We start from the raw sequence: 20,892 nt of genomic DNA, 5'->3' as shown, positions 1-20,892 counted from the left end.
TCTTGAGTTCCTGCGTTTATGTATTTTGTTCTTTGTATTTTAATTTCAGTATCTCAAAACGAGAATTCACACTAGAAAACTTTAGTTATGTGAGTGAGGGGAACTTTATCCTCACGACAGAAAATAGACAGCCAAAGTAAAAAACAATATTCACCACAATAGTAAAAGCTGTGTAGTTGAGGAGAAACTGAAAACATGCATGGGTCATTTTGGGTGTAATTTTAGGTATTGTCCCTGCCTTGCCTCCTCAGATTCTATTCATATTTGGTTTTGAGATGCCCACACCTGTTACAAGTAATTCCACAATTTCTTAGCTACTGATAGGCAATATACTTATTCCACGTGGTCACCATGAGCCATGATAGGTCTAAATTTTGTGACAAGGATGCAAAAGTTTTCATAATTTTCAGGTGTGTGCGGGTGCGTGTGTTTGTGTTTGTTTTTAATTATGCTGCTTTCCTGGTACACTTTTTCAGCAAAGTGAACAATAAGAGGTATACATGTTTTAAGGGTTTTGATGTAGTATTTGCCACATCAGAGACCCTCTAACTTATAAAGAAATTTCATTGTAATCAAAATTCAGGTAGAACTATTTCCTGTACTATGACTTCCAGCATCACCAGAGACCTACAGTATAATAAACTGAAATTTCAAAGTTGTGATGGGTGTATCTATTCTTTTGTTTATGCCTGCCAGCAGCTACAGCAATCTAGTAGCTGGACGATGTCTCGTTGTGTGTGTCAATGTCACATTATCTTTTGTTTCTCCTAACTTGATGGACAGTTGGAATTGTACATGACCACAATGGGCCAGGGATATTTATTTATTTAGTATCCGTGTCATCATGCAAATGATATTGGACTTGTCATACGTAGAAATTAACAATATAGAATGTACAAAATGAAATTGTCTATAATAAATGACAGCAAATTTAGTTTCTTTCCACATAAATGGTTCATAGTAATGTTTCTCAGTAACAATATATAACTAGTACTATAGATGGTAAAATGTAATAAAAGCTGAAACAAATGAAGGTAGAAAATTTTAGAGGTTAGTTCGCAAAGTCATTCTCGTGGTCTTAAAGATATTCATTTACTGAGCAGCAACATTTATCAATTAAAAATTTTTTAAGTTCCAATTTAAAATTTGTATTGTCCTTCAAATCTTTAATGTACTGAGGCAGTGCATTTTAATGCCCATGTGGCTTATGTGCTTCTGAGTTTGTGTTCTTATTACTTGTTCTATGTGGAGATCATTTTTGTTCTTTATGTTGTAGTTGTGACAGTCTGCATTTGTGTGGAGACTGCTTAGATTAGCTTTCGTTAAGAGTACACATTTAAGTATATAGACTGATGGCACAGTAAGTATTCCTAACTTTTTGAATAGAGGTCTGCAGTGGGCTTGTGTTGGACTGTGGGTAATTATTCGAACAGCCCGTTTTTGTAAAATAAAAATGTCTTTCAAATTAGATTTTGAGCTGGCCCAGAACACTATTCCAAATGAGGCAACAGAATGAAAGTATCCGAAGTATGCCATTCTGATGCCTTCTAGAGTGGAAACATTTGCAATGACTCTCAGTGCAAAGCAGGCCGAGTTAAGTCTGTGTGTAAGAAATTTTACATGGTGTTTCCAGTTCATAGCTTCAGCTATATGCATTCTTAACACATTTCCAAAATGCACCCTCTCTATTAGTCTGTGATCCAGTTCTAGATTAATGTCTTCATCCTGAATCATTTTACCAAACTGTATGTAATTTGCTTTCTTTGCATTGAGTGTAAGTTTATTTGCACTGAACCAAGTCTCAATACTTTTTAGGATTTTGTCAGTAGTTGACTGTAACGAGTTTTTAAAGTCCCTCACTATCAGACTTAGGTCATCTGCATATAGACAATTTTGTCTGTATCATATTGTAACTGTAAATCATTGACATATATGAGAAAGAGCAGTGGCCCTAAGATGCTGCCCTGGGGTACTCCTAAAGGAGCTCCTTTTGCTTCTCAAACTAACCATATTTTTTTATTTGAGCTTACAGTGGTGAGCTCTACAATCTGAGATCTGTTTTTGAGAAATGACTCAAACCGCATTTTACTCTTCCTCTAATACCTACTGCTTCCAGCCTATCAAGGAGGATTTCGTGGCAGACCGTATCGAAAGCTTTAGATAGATCTAAATTGATTCCTACTACACTTTTGTTTTTCTCCAAATTTTTAATTTCTTGGGTGTAGTCTATGACTGCAGTTTCTGTGCTTCGTTTTGCATGAAAACCATGTTGATTACTGTTCCAAAGTTTATTATTGTCTAGGTAACTAGTGACTCTCAATTTCATTAGTTTCTCTAATATTTTGGAGGAAGCAGGAAAAAGATATGGGACGGTAGTTTTCTATTTTATGTTTGTCTCCATTTTTAAGTAGTGGCCTCACTTTTGAGATCTTCAGTCACTGAGGAAACACACCTTCACTAAAGGATAAATCTGCAATATGCGCTAAAGGTTTTGCAATCTGCACTGCAGATTGATTGAAACTGGTACTTCATCAACACCTGCTGCCATTTTTGGTTTTAAGCTTCTAATCACTCTTACTACTTCTTGTTCATTTGTTGAAGGAATATTCATGCTACAGGCAAGCATTGGAGCATGTATTATTTTTTTGTTTTGTGATGTTTAAGTTTAGTGAATGTGGTACATTTAAAAAATAGTTATTAATATAGTTTGCCATTTCCTTCTTTTCTATATTGCAATTTTCACTACTTTTGAGTATTATTTCTTCCTCTTCTCCCAAGGTGGTGGTTTCATTCCTCACAATGTCCCATATAGTTTGTGGTTTGTTGTCTGAGTTACTGATTAAATTGTCATTATATAGCCACTTTGCCTTTGCTATTGCTTTTCGGTATATTTTTCTGTATATTTTTACATATTCTACAAACTGTGGATCTGACAAAGTTTTAATTTCTTGATTCAGTCTTTTCATGGTTACACTGGAAATCCTAATGCCTGTAGTTATCCAAGGTTTGTGTGTCTTCATCATTCATTGCTAGCTGCTTGACGGGTGTGGCTGGCAGCAGTTGGAAACATGTCACAATCATGAAGACTACTCACTTGTGCCAATACATCTACATTTATACTCCGCAAGCCACCCAACGGTGTGTGGCGGAGGGCACTTTACGTGCCACTGTCATTACCTCCCTTTTCTGTTCCAGTCGCGTATGGTTCGTGGGAAGAACGACTGTCGGAAAGCCTCCATGCGCCCTCGAATCTCTCTAATTTTACATTCGTGATTTCCTCGGGAGGTATAAGTAGGGGGAAGCAATATATTCGATACCTCATCCAGAAACGCACCCTCTCGAAACCTGGCGAGCAAGCTACACCGCGATGCAGAGTGCCTCTCTTGCAGAGTCTGCCACTTGAGTTTATTAAACATCTCCGTAACGCTGTCACGGTTACCAAATAACCCTGTGACGAAACGCGCCGCTCTTCTCTATCTCCTCCGTCAACCCGATCTGGTACAGATCCCACACTGATGAGCAATACTCAAGTATAGGTCGAACGAGTGTTTTGTAAGCCACCTCCTTTGTTGATGGACTACATTTTCTAAGGACTCTCCCAATGAATCTCAACCTGGTACATGCCTTACCAAAACAATTTTATATGACCATTCCACTTCAAATCGTTCTGTACGCATACTCCCAGATATTTTACAGAAGTGACTGATACCAGTGTTTGTTCCGCTATCATATAATCTTACAATAAAGGATCCTTCTTTCTATGTATTCGCAATACATCACATTTGTCTATGTTAAGGGTCAGTTGCCACTCCCTGCACCAAGTGCCTATCTGCTGCAGATCTTCCTGCATTTCGCTACAATTTTCTAATGCTGCAACTTCTCTTTATACTACAGCATCATCCGCGAAAAGCCGCATGGAACTTCCGACACTATCTACAAGGTCATTTATATATATTGTGAAAAGCAATGATCCCATAACACTCCCCTGTAGCACGCCAGAGGTTACTTTAACGTCTGTAGACGTCTCTCCATTGAGGACAACATGCTCTGTTCTGTTTGCTAAAAACTCTTCAATCCAGCCACACAACTGGTCTGATATTCCGTAGGCTCTTACTTTATCAGGCGACAGTGCGGAACTGTATCGAACGCCTTCCTGAAGTCAAGAAACATAGCATCTACCTGGGAGCCTATATCTAATATTTTCTGGGTCTCATGAACAAATAACGCGAGTTGGGTCTCACACGATCGCTGTTTTCGGAATCCATGTTGACTCATACAGAGTAGATTCTGGGTTTCCAAAAACGACATGATACGCGAGCAAAAAACATGTTCTAAAAATCTACAACAGATCGACGTCAGAGATATACGTTTATAGTTTTGCGCATCTGCTCGACGACCCTTCTTGAAGACTGGGACTACCTGTGCTCTTTTCCAATCATTTGGAACCTTCCATTCCTCTAGAGACTTGCGGTACACGGCTGTTAGAAGGGGGGCAAGTTCTTTTGCGTACTCTGTGTAGAATCGAATTGGTATCCCGTCAGGTCCAGTGGACTTTCCTCTGTCGAGTGATGTATCCCCCTCTGCAAGTCTGGGGATTAGAATAGGCCCGAGGTAATCTGCCTGTTGTAAGAAGCGACTAAAGGAGTCTCACACGTTTCGGCCTTTGTATGATGGTCCCCTGTAGGGACTGACCTCTGTTTTTCAAACTTTTCCTGAACAGCGAGCCAATTGGGGAAGGGTGCCTTACATGGTGGATTGTGTCTATTGTGCCTTGAGATCTTTAGCTCACTTTCTCGTCGTCGCACTGCAGTCCAGCTCATTCTCCATCTCTTGGGCTAGGATGCCTTCCTGGATGCATTTTCCACCATGCGCTATGCAGTGTCGCTTCTTGCGCCGACGATGACCGTGGACTTCTTTGCACCTCATATCCAGCACAGTAGCCAGACCATTGTGGTGGGGCTGCCATGTACCCTTCTGGTTGTAGCCCCCTGACAACATAGTGATCGCTCTGCTGATGCCTGTGCTGTTAACTCCTGATGTATGCCAAGGAGTAGATGCCAGTCATCCTGGAACATAAGGACTCCCGCCAATGGCCATCCTGCCAGGTGGCCTTTGCTGCGTTTCGGTGGCGCAGTGGGGAGGGCCCCTGGTCGGAGTGGGTGGCATCAGGGTGGATGACGAGCAATGGAGCATACCACGTCGTCATTTGCTGGTGATCAAACACCAGCAATCTCTAAGCCCTCCAAGTCCCAGTACAATGCAAGAAACTACGACCCTAAATCATTCCCCTCTCTGGCCACATCATGGGAGGAATGCCAGGCTAAGAATGGCAGCAAACCTTATTCACCCCAGTGCCCTGTATGTACAAGAATTGATATGGACTCCATTGTTTTGATGAAGCCACATTTCTTTATAGAGCATTTAGAGGAAAAATTTGGGGAGGTAGAGGGCTTGTCTAAAATGTGATCTGGGTCAGTCTTGATAAAAACAGCATCCTCTGCCCAGTCATGGGTATTACTCACTTGTAACAAGTTGGAGAATGTTTCTGTTACCATCATGCCACATAAGAGCTTAAATATGGTTCAAGGTATTATCTTCCACAGGGACCTTCTTTTGCAGTCTGACGACTTGCTGCACACCCATTTAGAGTGGCAAGGTGTCGTGCGTTCATTGGGGTCTGAGGGATAATCAGGTTGCCACCGGTGCCTTCATCTTGGCCTTAGAGGGTGACACCTTACCCAAAAAGGTCAAGGTGATGGTCTACCGCTGTGATGTCAACCCTTATATCCCTCCCCCGATGTGGTGCTTCAGGTGCTGGAAGTTCAGCTATATGTCTTCCCACTGTACTTCCAGCATCACATGTCGAGATTGTGATTGTCCATCACATCCCAATAATCAATGTGCCCCGCCTCCCATCTGTGTCAACTGCGGAGGGCATCATTCAGCTTGCTCGCCAGACTGCAGGATTTTACGGAAAGAGAGGAAAATCATGGAATACAAGACCCTGGACCGACTGACCTACACTGAGGCTAAGAGGAAATACGAGCACCTACATTCGGTGGCTATGACCTCCTCATACACCACTGCTATGAGAACAGTTGTAGCGCCATCAATTCTGTGAATTGCAGTAGGCTCTCGGAGCCAGAAGGCTACACCTGCCCCCTTGTTGCTCTTGCACCACCTACCTGGGAGCACTCCCCTGGACCATTGGGGACACCAGTCTCCACTTTTCACCTGCAGAAGCGTAAGTCTTCTTGAGCTCCTCTCGCTGGGAAGGAGTCCCTTCGGTCACTCCCTTCCCAGGTTTCTGCTGATGGGAAAGATGACTCCCACCAGTGTCTGTAGTGCCCAAAAGCAGATCGTGTTAGAGCTTCATGATCACCCTCAGTCCCAGACACCGAATCAGTGAAGCCCTCCCAGCCAGAGAAACACAAGGAGAAGCGAGAAAAGTCCAAAAAGAAGACCCCTAAGACCAAGGAAATTGTCGTGGTACCCACACCACCGCTACCTACAAGCTCTGCATCTGAGGATGGAGTGGAGATTCTGTCTTTTGCTGAGGACCTAGATCTCACCGGACCTTTAGACACAATGGATATAGACTGGTCAGGGTATAAGTTGGTGGCAGCAGGTGAACCTGAGGCGTAAACTGCCTCATTGAATGTCGCATGCCTTCCCAATCTCACGATGATGTCATCCTCCAGTGGAATTGCGGCGGTTTTTTCCACTGTCTGACTCCCCCGCCCCCCCCCCCCCCCCCCCTCAGTGGGCACACGGTCCTTTCACGAGTACGTGCGTGGTGAGCCCGGCGAGCTATTCCAGCCATCCTTCCTTTTCCGGGCTGCATTTCATTTCATTTCCCTTCCCCTTTCTTCCTGTCCTTGCTCCTTCCCCTTCGCCTTCTCCTCTCCATCTCTTGGTGTCCTTATTTATGTTGGCTCCGCTATCCTCCTGGTCATGCTCGATTTGCAATTTGGTTTTGTTGCTTAATTACCTCATCCTTTTGGCATTCTCTGATCCCCCTCTGAGGTTTGACCTCCATTACTAAATTTCTATTCCATAGTGTGAGCCATTTGGGGAAGAGCTCCTTACTTATTGGCTCCAACATGTGCCCTCCTAGATGCTCCACCTTTTCCTTTACGTCATTGTCTGATGCTAGCTAGGGTGCATGGTAGCCAGCCCATGTGGTGGGGTCGCTATGTACCCTTTTGGTTGAGCCCCTTGAAAACACAGGGATCACACTTCTGATACCTGAGCTGTGCCCTCCTCATGTAAGCCTAGGATTGGTTGCTCGTCATTCTGGAGCATCAGAACTCCCGGCAATGGCCGCAGTGCCAGACTGCCCTTGCTATGGCTGGATGGCGCCTGTGGGGAGAGCCCCTGATTGGAGTGGGTGGTATCAGGGTGTACGCTATGCAAATGCAATGCATATGGGTCCAGAACTCTGGCCGTAAATCTACGGCCGTCTCTTTGCATGGAAATGATTCTTTTAGTGCTGCTTCTTATCCTCCTTGGGCATTCCCTTCCGTGGCTACACCCTGTGGGGAGGGTCAGGCTCGTCGGCTAGGAGTGAAACCTTTCCCCCGCTATTTGATTTGCACCAGGACTGATGGGGATACTTTCACCAATACCAAACCTTTATTTTTTGTGGAACACATTGAAGACAAGTTGTCTGAAGTGGACACTCTGAGCAAGATGTGGTCAGGTTCGTTGTTGATCAAAACTGCTTCAGCTGCCCAGTCTCTGGCCTGTCGTGCCTGTAACTATCTTGGCACAGTTCCTGTGTCCATTACCCCCCACCATCATTTGAAGGTGTAATTTTTTACAGGGACCTCACCCTACAAACTGATAAGGAACTTACGGACAATCTCGGATGGCAGGGTATTCACGTTTTTCGGGGTGTTCAGAAGGGTTCCAAGGACAACAGCATTGATACTGGTGCCTTTATCCTGGCCTTTGAAGGGGATACCCTCCCTGTGAAGATCAAGATTATGGTTTATTGATGTGACGTGAAACCGTACATCCCACCACCTATGAGATGTTTTAAGTGCTTGTATTTTGACCACGTCTTCCCGCTGTTTGCAGGCACCTCTCTGTGGTGACTGTGGACATCCACTCCGTGAGGGAGTTCCTGTGTTCCCCCTCCTGTGTGTGTTAATTGTCATGGCAATCATTCTCCATGTTCACCAGTTTGCCCAGTTTATAAGAAGGAAAAGAAGATACACGAGTATAAGTCCCTTGATCGTCTAACCTACACTGAGGCTCGTCATCCTGTGTCCGTGACGTCAAGCTATGCTTTAGTTATATCTTCACCCCTTCCTCTCCCTTCCTTACACCAGTCCCGAGCCCCTCTCCTCCCCCCTCCCCCCACCCCTGAGGTTCCCACACCCTCCCCTCCGGTCGCCACTCCCCCTCCCCAGCCAGAGAAGTGTCCCATTTCTTCGGCGTCTACCAGTCAAGGACGCCCCTCTCGGGATCCCCCTTCTGGCACCTTCCAAGCCAAAGGTCTGCTGCCACACAACGACCAGGAGAACCATGGTCTGTGGGCTCCCAGATCACCCAATCTTTCTTTTCCAGATCTCGCTGCAGCTGGCTCCTTTTTGCTGCACAACCCTCCTCGATCTCAAACAGAAAAGAAGAAGAAACATAAGTCTCAGGACAAGGAGACTCTGGTGTCACCAGAGGTCCCATCCCCACCTTCGCAACCTGACTCTGACCTGTTGTTCACGTATGTCACCCCCTCCTTGTCGGTGATGGGTGTTGACCTGGCGGTATGACTGGCTTTAGCCTGTTCACCCCCCCCCCTCCCCCCCATTTGAATCATCATTCTATGGTTACCCAATGGAACTGTAATGGATATTACCGTCACCTTCTGGAGTTGAAATCCTTTATTTCGTTTTACTCTGCAGTTCGTGTGGTTTTACAGGAATCTCGTTACTGATTGATACTCGCCTACCTTCAGTGGGTTCTGTGCTTTCTGTCGAAGTCGGGTCGGACACCTGCAGGCCTCTGGTGGCGTTTGTACGTTGGTCTGTATGGGAGTTGCCAGCATGCGGATTCCTCTCCAGACTACATTGGAAGTGGTTGCTGTTAGGGTCCACTTGGCCTGAGGTCATGGTTTGCAATCTTTGTCTCCCTCCTGACAGGACTATTACACCTGCTGCCTTAACTGTCCTTCAGCAACTTCCTCCTCCCTTCCTCCTCCTCGGGGATTTTAATGCTCACCATCCCTTGTGTGGCAGTGCATTTACATCTAGTCGGGGTCTTCTCATAGACCGGTTTCTTGCAGACCACGACTTGTGCCTTCTTAATGATGGCTCCCCCACTCATTTTAGTGCCGGTCACTGATCTATTTCTTCTCCCTCCCTCCTCCCTTCATTCCACTGGTCACCAGACGACGACCATTGTGATAATGACCACTTCCTGTTCATTCTCTAGCTCCCTTCCCGCTCCCGATGGACAGGTTACGTCTTTGGTCTTTCCAACGCGCCGATTGGCCAATGTACACTGCACAGGTCGTTCTTTCTCGCTCTTTGTCAGGTTGCATCGTTGTCGTACTCCCTGACATGTCTGATGCGACTGTTCATGCCCCTAGCCTTGCTATCGGATGCTCATCCAGACCTTTCCGCCACCAGCAAGTCCTGTGGTGGAGTCTGGCCATGATCGCCGCCGAGCCTTGCAACTCCTTAAGAGGCATCCATCTGCTGTCAATCTTATTACCTTTAAATGCCTTTGCACCAAAGCCTGTCACTTAATCAAACAAAGCAAACAGGGGTGTTGGGAACGCTTTGTTTCTTCCCTTGGTTCTAGTGTCCCTATGTCATGGGAATGGGCTACACTTCACTGTCTCCAATGTTGCCTTCAGCAGTCTACCCTCCCAGATGGCCTTTGCACTGACCCGTTGATTCTCATGGAACATGTTGCTATCCATTTTGCAATGGCATCAGCATCAACCTCCTATCCGGCTGCTTTCCTTCATCAGAAACAGTGGGCCAAAGCTTCTGCCTTATGTTTTACACCTTGTCAGTCAGAATCTTACAATGAACCTTTTCCTGAATGGGAACTTCTTACCGCACTTCCTTATTCTCATGATACAGCCCCTGGCCCAGACTCCATTCAAATCCAATTGCTCAAACATCTCAGTGCTCCACGACAGCATCTCCTCCGGGTGTTAAACTGTATTTGGCTCCAGGGTGACTTCCCTTCTCAATGGAGGGATAGCATTGTGGTTTCCATCCTTAAGGCTGGTAAGAACCCCCTATTCGTCGAAAGCTATTGGCAGTTAGTCTGACAAACGTTGTTTGAAAGTTAATTGAATGGGTGGTAGCCTGTTGTCTTGATTGGGTACTCGAATCTCAGGATCTATTGTCCCCTTACCAGTCTGGCTTCCGAGAGGAACGGTCTGAGATCGATCATTTACTTCGCTTGGAATTCACAGTTTGGCAGGCTTTTTCCCAGCGCCGCCATTTGGTTGCAGTATTTTACGAACTTCCCAAGGCCTATGACACAGCTTGGCGCCAGCACATGTTACTCACACTTTGAGTGTGGTCTTCAGGGCCCATTCCCGATTTTTATCCGCCAGTTCCCGTTCCATCAGTCGTTCAGGGTTCAGGTTCGTGCTGTTTTTAGTTCTCCACAGACTCAGGAGAATGGCATCCCACAGCGTTCTGTATTGAGTGTACTTCTTTTCCTCATTGCTATGGATGGACTTGTAGCGTCCATCGGTCCTATGGTCACTTCTGCTCTGCATGTGGATGATTCCTGCGTTTGGGTTAGTTCCTCTTTGATGGACTCCACAGAGCGGCAGCTCCAGGGAACTATTAGGCGTGCCTCTGCATGAAGCCTCTCACACGGGTTTAAATTCTCTCCTTTAAAATCGCAGGTGGTCCACTTCTGTTGTTGTACTGTGGTCCACCCCAATCCAGAACTCAATGTTGATGCACAATGATTACCTGTGGTTCCACAGTTTCGTTTCCTGGGTATTCTTTTCGAGAACAAGCTCACTTGGCTGCCTCATATCAGACTTCTGAAGGTAGGATGTTTCCGTAAACTCAGCGTCCTTCACTTCCTTGCCCACACCTCTGGGGGTGCGGACCGCTCCACCCTTTTCGACCTTTATTGACCTTTAGTCTCACTTGGACTATGGTTGTTAATTTTATGGTTTAGCTGCTGCTTCCACACTGTGCCTCCTGGATCTGGTCCACCATTGTGGTATCCGTTTGGCCACCAGTGCCTTCCCTACTAGCTCTGTTGATAGTCTCCTGGTTGAAGCTGGGATCTCCCCCCCCCCCCCCTTTCTGTTCAGCAGTCCCAGCTTCTGGTTTCTTATGCAATCACTGTCCATTCTTCTCCCACTCATCCTTCATATTCTATCCTGTTCCCAGAGCAATTATGTCGCCCACCTGATTCCCGCCCTCGGGCAGGTTTACTGGTTGGGCTCCGCCTTGCATCTCTCCACTGTGATTTTCAGCTTCATTCTTTGGCCTGTCTCCCACATTCCCTTCCCAACACCCCCCCTTGGTTAGTTCCTTTGCCCCGGATTCGGATGGATCTCTGCTGAGGTCTGAAAGGTTCCGTTCCCCTGCTGGTGTTCTGTTGTTTTTTCTGCCTACATTTATGGGAGTTTCGGGATGCTTTTTTTTTCACCAATGGCTCTAAATCTGCTGATCATGTGGGATATGCCTTCATGTCCTCTGTTGGCACAGAAAATCATATACAGCCAGCCACATATGGGGTGTTTACTGTGGAATTAGTGGCAATTTTCCAGACCCTTACCTTTATTACAAAGTTCCAGCTCAACCGCATTTCGTTACGTACAGGGTCAATGAGTGGCCTAGGGGCTATTGGCCAGTGTTTTTCCTGTCATCCCTTGGTTTCAGCCATCCATGACCATCTCGTGGATCTTCACCATGCTGCTTGTTCCGTTGACTTCCTTTGGGTCCCTGGCCATGTGGGTATCCTAGGTAATTAACTTGCTGATTGTTTGGCTTGGGGAGCAGTCACTTATACCACCCCCCCCCCACCTTCTCTGTAACCCCTCCTGCGGCAGATTTACGGCTGGAAAATATTCTAATCGTGGTTTTAAAGTTTTGGCTGGAGCGATATCTCTCTCATTTCCTTTTAACCATATGTGAGTATTTTTATGCAATTTAATTTGTAAAAATTAAGTGTTTTTTCTAATGCCTACCTACTATTAATGTGCCTTCGTGTGATATTGTTAGGTAAGGTAACAGTTTCCTCTGAAGAATGCGCCCCTGTGTGGCGTTGAAAACTAGTTAAAGAATTTTAAATTCTATTTGCAACTGGTTGACTGGAAATTTGTGACATTGTTATTTGTAGCTCTTTGTTCAAAGCTATAGGACAAGTGTGATCGTTTTTGTATGGTTCAGCACTTTGCAAAACATGCTCAATATCTTAATCATTGAAGCTTTGCGACAGCAGTGTTTGTAGGTGCCTGATACTTTGTAGCTGAGTTGTAGGAACTCTTAATAACATTTTATTTAACAAGTGATAGAGAAAAGGTAAGAACACTGACAGACAGTAATACTCTTCTACAGACTGTCTGAAAATCTGGTCCGTTAATCTGTTCAGACTGTATGTTACTATGTAAACAGAGTGCAGCCTGTAATCATTTCCGAAAGCTCTTCTCTCAGTAGGTGGGATTAGACTAGGCATGGCCTTCACCTCAACAGGAAGGGGAAGGGTAAATTGGCTGGGGAAATAGCAGGAAAGTTAAAGGGGGGAGGCTATGTCATGAGTGGTAAAATACCAGTGGTTATAGGATTCAGAAAAGACCCTTTTTTAGGGTAGGGAGGACAGAAAGAAAGAAAATTTTAAGAGAGGTTAGAACTGAGACAAACCTTCAGTTTGAGAAAGAAATCAAAAAACATAATTCCGGCTTATTACATGAGCACAAACAGCCATTGGTTAAGAATTTTCAACTGTCAGCAGATATTTTAACTCCACCCAATTTTAACTCAGTCAATGAGAAATGTCAGCTATCTTTATTGCATCAAAATATTCGAGGACTGAGAAATAAAATTAATCAATTAACTATCTGCATAGATGAATTAGTCTTCAAACCCAGCTGACATAATCTGCCTCTCTGAACATCATGTGACCACTGGTATAGAACTTTTAAGTGTTACAGGGTTTAGGTTAGCATCTAATTTTTGTAGATCAGAAATGGAGAAAGGAGGAGTTGCCACATTCATCAGGAACTGTCATAAATTTAAGAACATAGACATTCATAAATTTTGGCTAGAACAGCATATGGAAGCATGTGCAACAGAATTAGAATTTCACAAGAAATCCTTCATAATATTAAGTGTATATCGAGCACATGCGGTTAACTTTAATCTGTTTGTAAACCACCTTGAAGCTGTACTGGCCCATTTAGCAACCAAAAACAAAGAAATAGTGGTTGCTGGTGATTTCAATGTAATTTCCTTAAAGACTCTCCCAATAAGAACTTACTTGAGTTAGTAACACTATCATTCAACGTAATTCCCACTGTAAAGTTCCCCACTAGGATAGCCACTTGCTCACAAACAGCCATTGATAATATCTTTATAGAAAAGTCCAATGAACAAAATTATATTACAAAACCAATAGTCAATGGCCTCTCAGACCATGACATGCAGTTCCTTCTGTTAAATGTTAATACTGAACACAATAAAAAATCTGTTAAATCTGAGCTCAAGAGGGTAATCAGTAAGCCAAAAATTGATTATTTTAGGACACTCCTCAGAGACATTCACTGGACTGATGTTTACAGTGCTCATGGCATGAATGAAAAATATAAAATTTTTGCTAATAAAGTGCTTACCTTATTCGAACACTGCTCTTTCCCCCAAAACTTACCAAGGTTAGAGCAAAGTCTACAAAGTAGCCATGGATTACTCGAGGAATAGGGGTATCTTGTAAAACAAAAAGAAAACTATCTGTCAATCCGAAACATTTCCAATGTTGATGCTATAGCACATTATAAGAAATAATGCAAAATATTAAAGACTGTAAGACGGATGTCAAAGCAAATATACTACAAGGAAAAGATAGTCATATCAGATAACAAAATGAAGACAATATGGGATATAGTGAAGGAGGAGACCGGTAGAACCAGACATGAAGAGGAACAAATAACATTAAGAGTAAATGATACATTGGTGACAGATGTGTATAGTGTTGCAGAACTTTTTAACAAACATTTTATAACTGTTACTGAAAAGATGGGGTTGTCAGGTTTGGTAGATGCTGCTATGGATTACCTTAGACCCGGCATTTCAAGTAACTTCCATAATATGAATTTGACCCTCACTACCCCAACAGAAATAATGTCCATCATAAAATCTTTAAAATCAAAAACATCTAGTGGGTATGATGAAATATCAACAAAGTTAATTAAAGAATGTGATTCTGAGGTAAGTAACATATTAAGCTATCTGTGTAACCAGTCGTTTATTAGTGGAATATTTCCTGATTGGCTGAAATATGCTGAAGTTAAGCCACTGTTTAAGAAGGGAGATAAAGAAATAGCATCAAATTTCCGTCCAATTTCACTGTTGCCAACATTCCCAAAAATGTTCGAAAAAGCAATGTACAGTCGTCTTTATAACCATCTTATCTCAAATAACATACTGTCAAAGTCACAGTTTGGATTTCTAAAAGGTTCTGATATTGAGAAGTCTATCTACACTTACAGTGAAAATGTGCTTAATTCATTAGACAAAAAATTGCAGGCAACTGGTATATTTTGTGATCTGTCAAAGGCATTTGACTGTGTAAATCACAATATCCTTTTAAGTAAACTAGAATATTATAGTATAACAGGAAATGCTGCAAAATGGTTCAAATCTTATATCTCTGGCAGGAAACAAAGGGTGTTATTAGGAAAGGGACATGTATCAAGCTATCAGGCATCATCCAACTGGGAACTAATTACATGTGGGGTCCCGCAAGGTTCCATTTTGGGGCCCTTACTTTTTCTTGTGTATATCAATGACCTTTCATCAGTAACATTACCAGATGCCAAGTTTGTTTTGTTTGCCAATGATACAAACATTGCAATAAATAGCAAATCAAGTGTATTCTTAGAAAGATCAGCCAATAAAATATTTGTGGACATTAATCACTGGTTCCTAGCCAATTCTTTGTCACTAAACTTTGAAAATACACACTACATGCAGTTCAGAACTTGTAAGGGGTGTCCCAAGAGTATATGTCTAACATACGATGACAAGAAGATACAAATTCTTGGGATTACAGCTTGATAATAAATTCAACTGGGAGGAGCACACCACAGAACTGCTGAAGCGTCTTAACAAATCTGTTTGCAATGCGAATTTTGTCAGACATAGGTGATATAAAAATGAAAAAGCTGGCATACTATGCTTACTTTCATTCCATAATGTCATATGGGATTATTTTTTGGGGTAATTCATCAAGTCAAGCTAAAGTTTTCCGGGCACAAAAACGTGCAGTAAGAGTTATATGTGGTGTGAACTCAAGAACATCCAGCAGAAGCCTGTTTAGGGAACTAGGGATACTAACTACTGCTTCCCAATATATTTATTCCTTAATGAAATTTGTCATTAACAATATATCACTTTTCAAACCAACAGCTCAATTCATGGAATCAATACTAGAAATAAGAATAATCTTCACAAGGATTTAAAGCCACTTAGTCTTGTACAAAAAGGTGTGCATTATTCAGGAACACACATTTTCAATAACTTGCCAGCAGCCATAAAAAGCTCAACAACCAATGAAATTCAGTTTAAGAGAAGCCTAAAGGATTTATTGGTGGCCAACTCGTTCTACTCCATTGATGAATTTCTTAGTAAAACCAATTGATTTGTACATAAGTACATCATCACTTCTGCACAATTTCAGTGCAGTAATGTGTTCATTGTAAATAAGTATTACAGTAGTTGTATTACATGTTTATTACCTTATAAATAAATAAAAAAACTTTTTTTATTTTAAATTCAGTGCATTAGTATTTGTAAAATGACTCTTCATTAAAAAATGACGATCATTCCACTTGGGACCTGTGGAATGGTACATTAGCTTATTTGTTTTAGTTGTAAATATTTGTCATGTATTGTTGTTTTTCTGACATGTTCCACATCCTGGAGGACCTCCTCACTACGGATCAATTGGAACGAAAGTAAATCTCATCTAATCTAATCTTCATCGATTAGTAGTACTGTCTTTCTTTTATGCTTGATTTTGTTTCGAGTGAGTATCGGAGAAGCACAGGCTGCAATTAGCGCCGTCCCCTCTGCTGCCCCGTCGTACGAAGTCAGTTGTGAAAAGTTTAACAACGTCTTTGTATGTCCATGTCATCAGAATTTCGACCATTAATGCTTCAGTTTATTTATTTATTTGAAGGTTAATTCAATCAGAATTGTCGTGACATAAGTTTGATGGAAGTTTGTTCAGCTGTTTATACCTTTAAAATGCTATATAAAGAAGAGTTTTCTAGCAGCAACCAGCGGCCTAATCAATATGTAGTACATATTTCGATATCATACTAAAATATAGATATAAAAATTTATATAAAAAACTCTGCTAGAACATATGTTTCATGGTTGACAGTCACCATTTTTGTAATGTCTTTCGGACTTGCTACACCAGGTGCAATTAAAAGACAAAAAAAGTGATTGTATGTGAGCCGTAAAATATAAGCCTATGCTGTCGTGGACTTATGTGTAATTGAAACAGAAAAAAAAGTGAACCAAACATTGACATTTGATCGAACTTGCAGTGCTTTGTAGGTCTTGAGTCTCCAGGATGCTGCCATTGGGATTATTGGGCATTGATTTCGAAGTCATAACCGTAAACCCACGTTTCGTCACCAGTTATGTCCTTTTTGAGCAAATCGGGATCATGATTGACGTCATTCAATAGGTCCTGAGCTATGCTCATGCGACAGTTCTCCTGGTCAAAATAGAGAAGTTTTGGAACAAACTTCGCTGACACATGGCTCATGCCCATAAAATCTGAAAAAATTGCGTGGCACCATCTGACCGATATGCCAACATCCTCAGCAACTTCTATTAAGGTAATTGGACGATTTTCCAAAACAATTTTCTTCACAGATTCGACATTATCACCTGTTGTTGATGTGCTGAGATGTCCATAGCGAGGTTCGTCATTGGCATCTGCTCGGTCATGTTGGAAGAGCTTGTACCACTTGTAAACATATCTTTCTTCCAGGTATTTTAGAGCAATTCATTCCATTTTTCACACAAAATTTCTTGCAGTGTCTGTGCTCCATTTTTTGTAATAATCGAAAATCGCCGAACACACTGAAACATGTCTAACCTTTCTAAAGGCCCGTCCACACGTTACGATCTGTCTGCGCAAATGTCTGCGCACATCACATCTGCGCAGACAGATCGTTGCGTGTGGACAGAAGATTTGCACCAACCTGAGGTGTGTGCAAACCTGGAAGTTGGAGTTGGAGGTTTGAGCGAAACCTCTCAAATCTGTGGGTTCAAACCACATCTGCACAGACAAGTTGGAGCGTGTGGACAGGAGATCGCCGCAAATCTGGCGCGAAACAGCTGTTTGCTCAGTCTAGTGTTTGTATTTGTGCGCACAGGGCATTAAATTGGCTGATACTCGTCAGTGTTCTCGAGAGTTTGTAAGTGAATTCATTGAAATATGTAGAAACCACCCATGTTTGTGGAAGATTAAAAGTAAAGAATATAGTGACCGAGACAAAAAGACTGCAGCATACAATGCTCTAATTGAGTTATCCAAAGTTCAGAAATCTAGATCTGGTGTAGGAGTAGATCAAGTATACCAGCCAACGTTATGGTATTTTGATCTGCTTGGCTTTCTTAGTGATCATGAAACACCAAGACCAAGCAGGAGTACAATTGAAGATGAAATTGGAGTGTCAATGTTACCGCCAGCCGTTCATGAGGAGAAATTGCCCTTCTCATACAAGTATTTTTTCTCATAATATGAAGGGTTACAAGCTTTAAGAGATAATTATAAGTTTCGACATCCATCCGCAAATAATTTCGCCAGTCGTTAGGTTCGTCCTGCAACTCTCTCAGTAAATTTACGTGAGAAAACTGCTTTCGCTTTAGCAGCCACTGTCTACACCATTTTGCCCGCTTTCTCTGTTTCCTGCGGTTGGTCTGAATGTTTTTTGCAACACAAGTTGCGAACACAGACCACAACAGAACTTCCTCCATTTCTATATTTCAAAATAACTGAATTAAATGTTTGACGTTTACGGGGAGCGTAGTCGCTTGCCACTGATATTTCTTTTCTACACCGACAGATGGCGGGCGAGTAGTAGATTGGGGTTTGTGTCGTGTGAACACACCACATTTGCAGCGATCTTTTGCATGTACAGACATCTGCACCGATGTCTGCGCAGACAGATCGTTGCGTGTGGACCGGGCTTAACTGTCAAAAACAAGAAGTATGCTGTATACTTGAAACCACAATCACCAGTTGTATCCAACGTCACAAGTATTTCTTAGCGAACGTGTTCTAACTTGACACTTGACTCATTAGTTTTATCCCTACTTGAGCATATTTTAGAACCATTTTTAGAAACATCTATGTCTTCTAATTTACACACACTCTTGGAGGAAAAAAAATTCTAATATTTCTTACATCACATAGGAAATGAATGCAAAACAAAAACACACACAATGCTTACGACGCATCTGAAGGTTTTCTTGCCGCTAGGAGCACTAGTGTCGTTCCAGCTGATATACGGTAACAACTTTTGCAGCGGCAAGTGTTGCGACTGTTATGTTCGACTGTGCTTGAAACTGCGAACATATGTTCACAGTTGTATGTAACAAAAAAAGATCGATAACACTGGTCAACACTCATTTTCTTGCCAAGGATATTTGAGTGGCTTTAGGATGGGTTAGTGGTGCTGAGGACGAATATAGCAACCATTTATGCAGTTTGGCTCTAGTTTTTGAGATAATGCATGATTTATTCAAAAAATTAGAAAAAATTGCTAATACTGAACTCGAGCGCTACAAACTACAATGAAAAAAGAAAATAATCTTTATAAATAGCTTCTATGAAAACCTGATAGGCATTTGTCCACGTATAAAACATAATTGAAAAGTTTCTCTATAAGTATATCATTTTCCGTCCATGACGAACCGCTTCCTGCACGTTGCAGATTCCAGCAATAATCTGCCATCATATGCCTGTCCCATCTTCCTCCTCTATTCCTTTCATATCTTGATGGAACCGCTCTCCTTGTTCCTCACTGAAATCACCTAGATTACGAGGAAATCGATCCACGTGGCTGTGAAGGAAGTGCAATTTTATGCTCATGTTAGCTCCTAAGTTTTGAAAGTTAGTGAGCATGTTTTTGACCAGTTCCTCGTAATTGGGAGCTTTATGATTGCCCAAAAAACATTTTACAACAGCGACAACACTGTTCCAGGCCGATGCTTCAGTGACAGTCATGACACTTGTAAAATTGGTATCGTTGATGAGCCTGCGAATTTGAGGACCATCAAATATTCCTGCCTTAAGTTTTTCACTACTGAGTCCAGGGAACGTATTGCAGATGTATGTGAAGCAATTACCATTTCTGTCTAAAGTTTTGGTGAATTGCTTCATTAGTCCTAACTTAATATGTAATGGTGGAAGAACAATCTTGTCCCTACTAACCAGAGGTTCATTAATGATGTTTGCTTCACCAACAGCCATATGTTCCCTTGGAGGCCATGTTTTCTGCTTCCAATGTTCGTGCTTTGCCCTACTATCCCACATGCAGATAAAACATGGGTGCTTTGTGTATCCACTTTGTTGTCCAAGCAAGAAGTTCACCATTTTCAAATCAACACAAATCAACCACTGGTGCTGCATATACTGAATTTTCTGCAGAACCATCTTGATGTTAGCATATGCTTCACAAAGTTTTGTTGAGTGGGCAATTGGAATAGATTCGTAACAATTGCCATTGTGTAGGAGAACACATTTTAAACTTCTAGTGGAACTGTCTATGAAGAGACGCCAGTCCTCTGGTCTATATTCCGGCAGCCCCAATTCAAGTAAAAGTCCAGGTATATTGCTGCAATACACTATAACCTCTTCTTGGTTGAAGTATGGAAGAAGGTTTTCTTCTCTCGTCCGGTAAGCTGTTATTTTAACACTTGGATGAAGACAGTTCTTTTCCTTAAGCCTGGATGCTAAGAGTTCTGATGCTTGCTTTGAAAGATTGAGTTCTCGTATCAAGTCACTGAGCTCCTTCTGGTCGAACTGCTGGGGTTGTGTCTCACGTTCTTCGTATTCCGAACCACTACTTGTACATTCCTCGCCGTGCACATCGTCATCTGATGATGTTAGCGTGAGTAATGTTGTGAAGGTTGGTACAGGAACATCGTTGCTGTGCACCACCGATCTTCTTGCTGACTCCAAATCGGGATATTCCCACTTTCGTTTTTTGAACCTATTAAAACCTTTCACATTAACAATGCAAAAATAGCAATCATCTGTATGGTTCTTCTGCTCTCGCCATACCATAGGCACTCCGAAGTTTAAGCTTTTCCTTTTTCGTTTTGTCCACTGCCGTAAGCACTCCACACAGCATTTACAAACTTTATGGGGTGCCCACGCCTTGTCTTGATCTCCAAGTTTAATTCCGAAATATGCCAGATACGCTTCCTTCACAAAAGGAGTGATATTCTTCCTGTTCTTTTGAAGAACGTATTCACCACAAATGTAGCAGAACTCATCTGGATGGTTCACGCAAAGACGGCGTGAAGAACTCATGTTTTCCTAAAACAAAATTGCACAAATACTACATATTATGCAGAACTTTCTTGTATTTGCATGTCAATCACATCCAACAAACATCATTAATTGTTTTGTGTGAAATGAATACTCACCTCT

This window comes from Schistocerca nitens, chromosome 12 (assembly GCF_023898315.1).
Source record: "Schistocerca nitens isolate TAMUIC-IGC-003100 chromosome 12, iqSchNite1.1, whole genome shotgun sequence".
NCBI classification, from domain to species: Eukaryota; Metazoa; Arthropoda; class Insecta; order Orthoptera; family Acrididae; genus Schistocerca; species Schistocerca nitens.
This window is presented reverse-complemented; position numbering follows the sequence as displayed.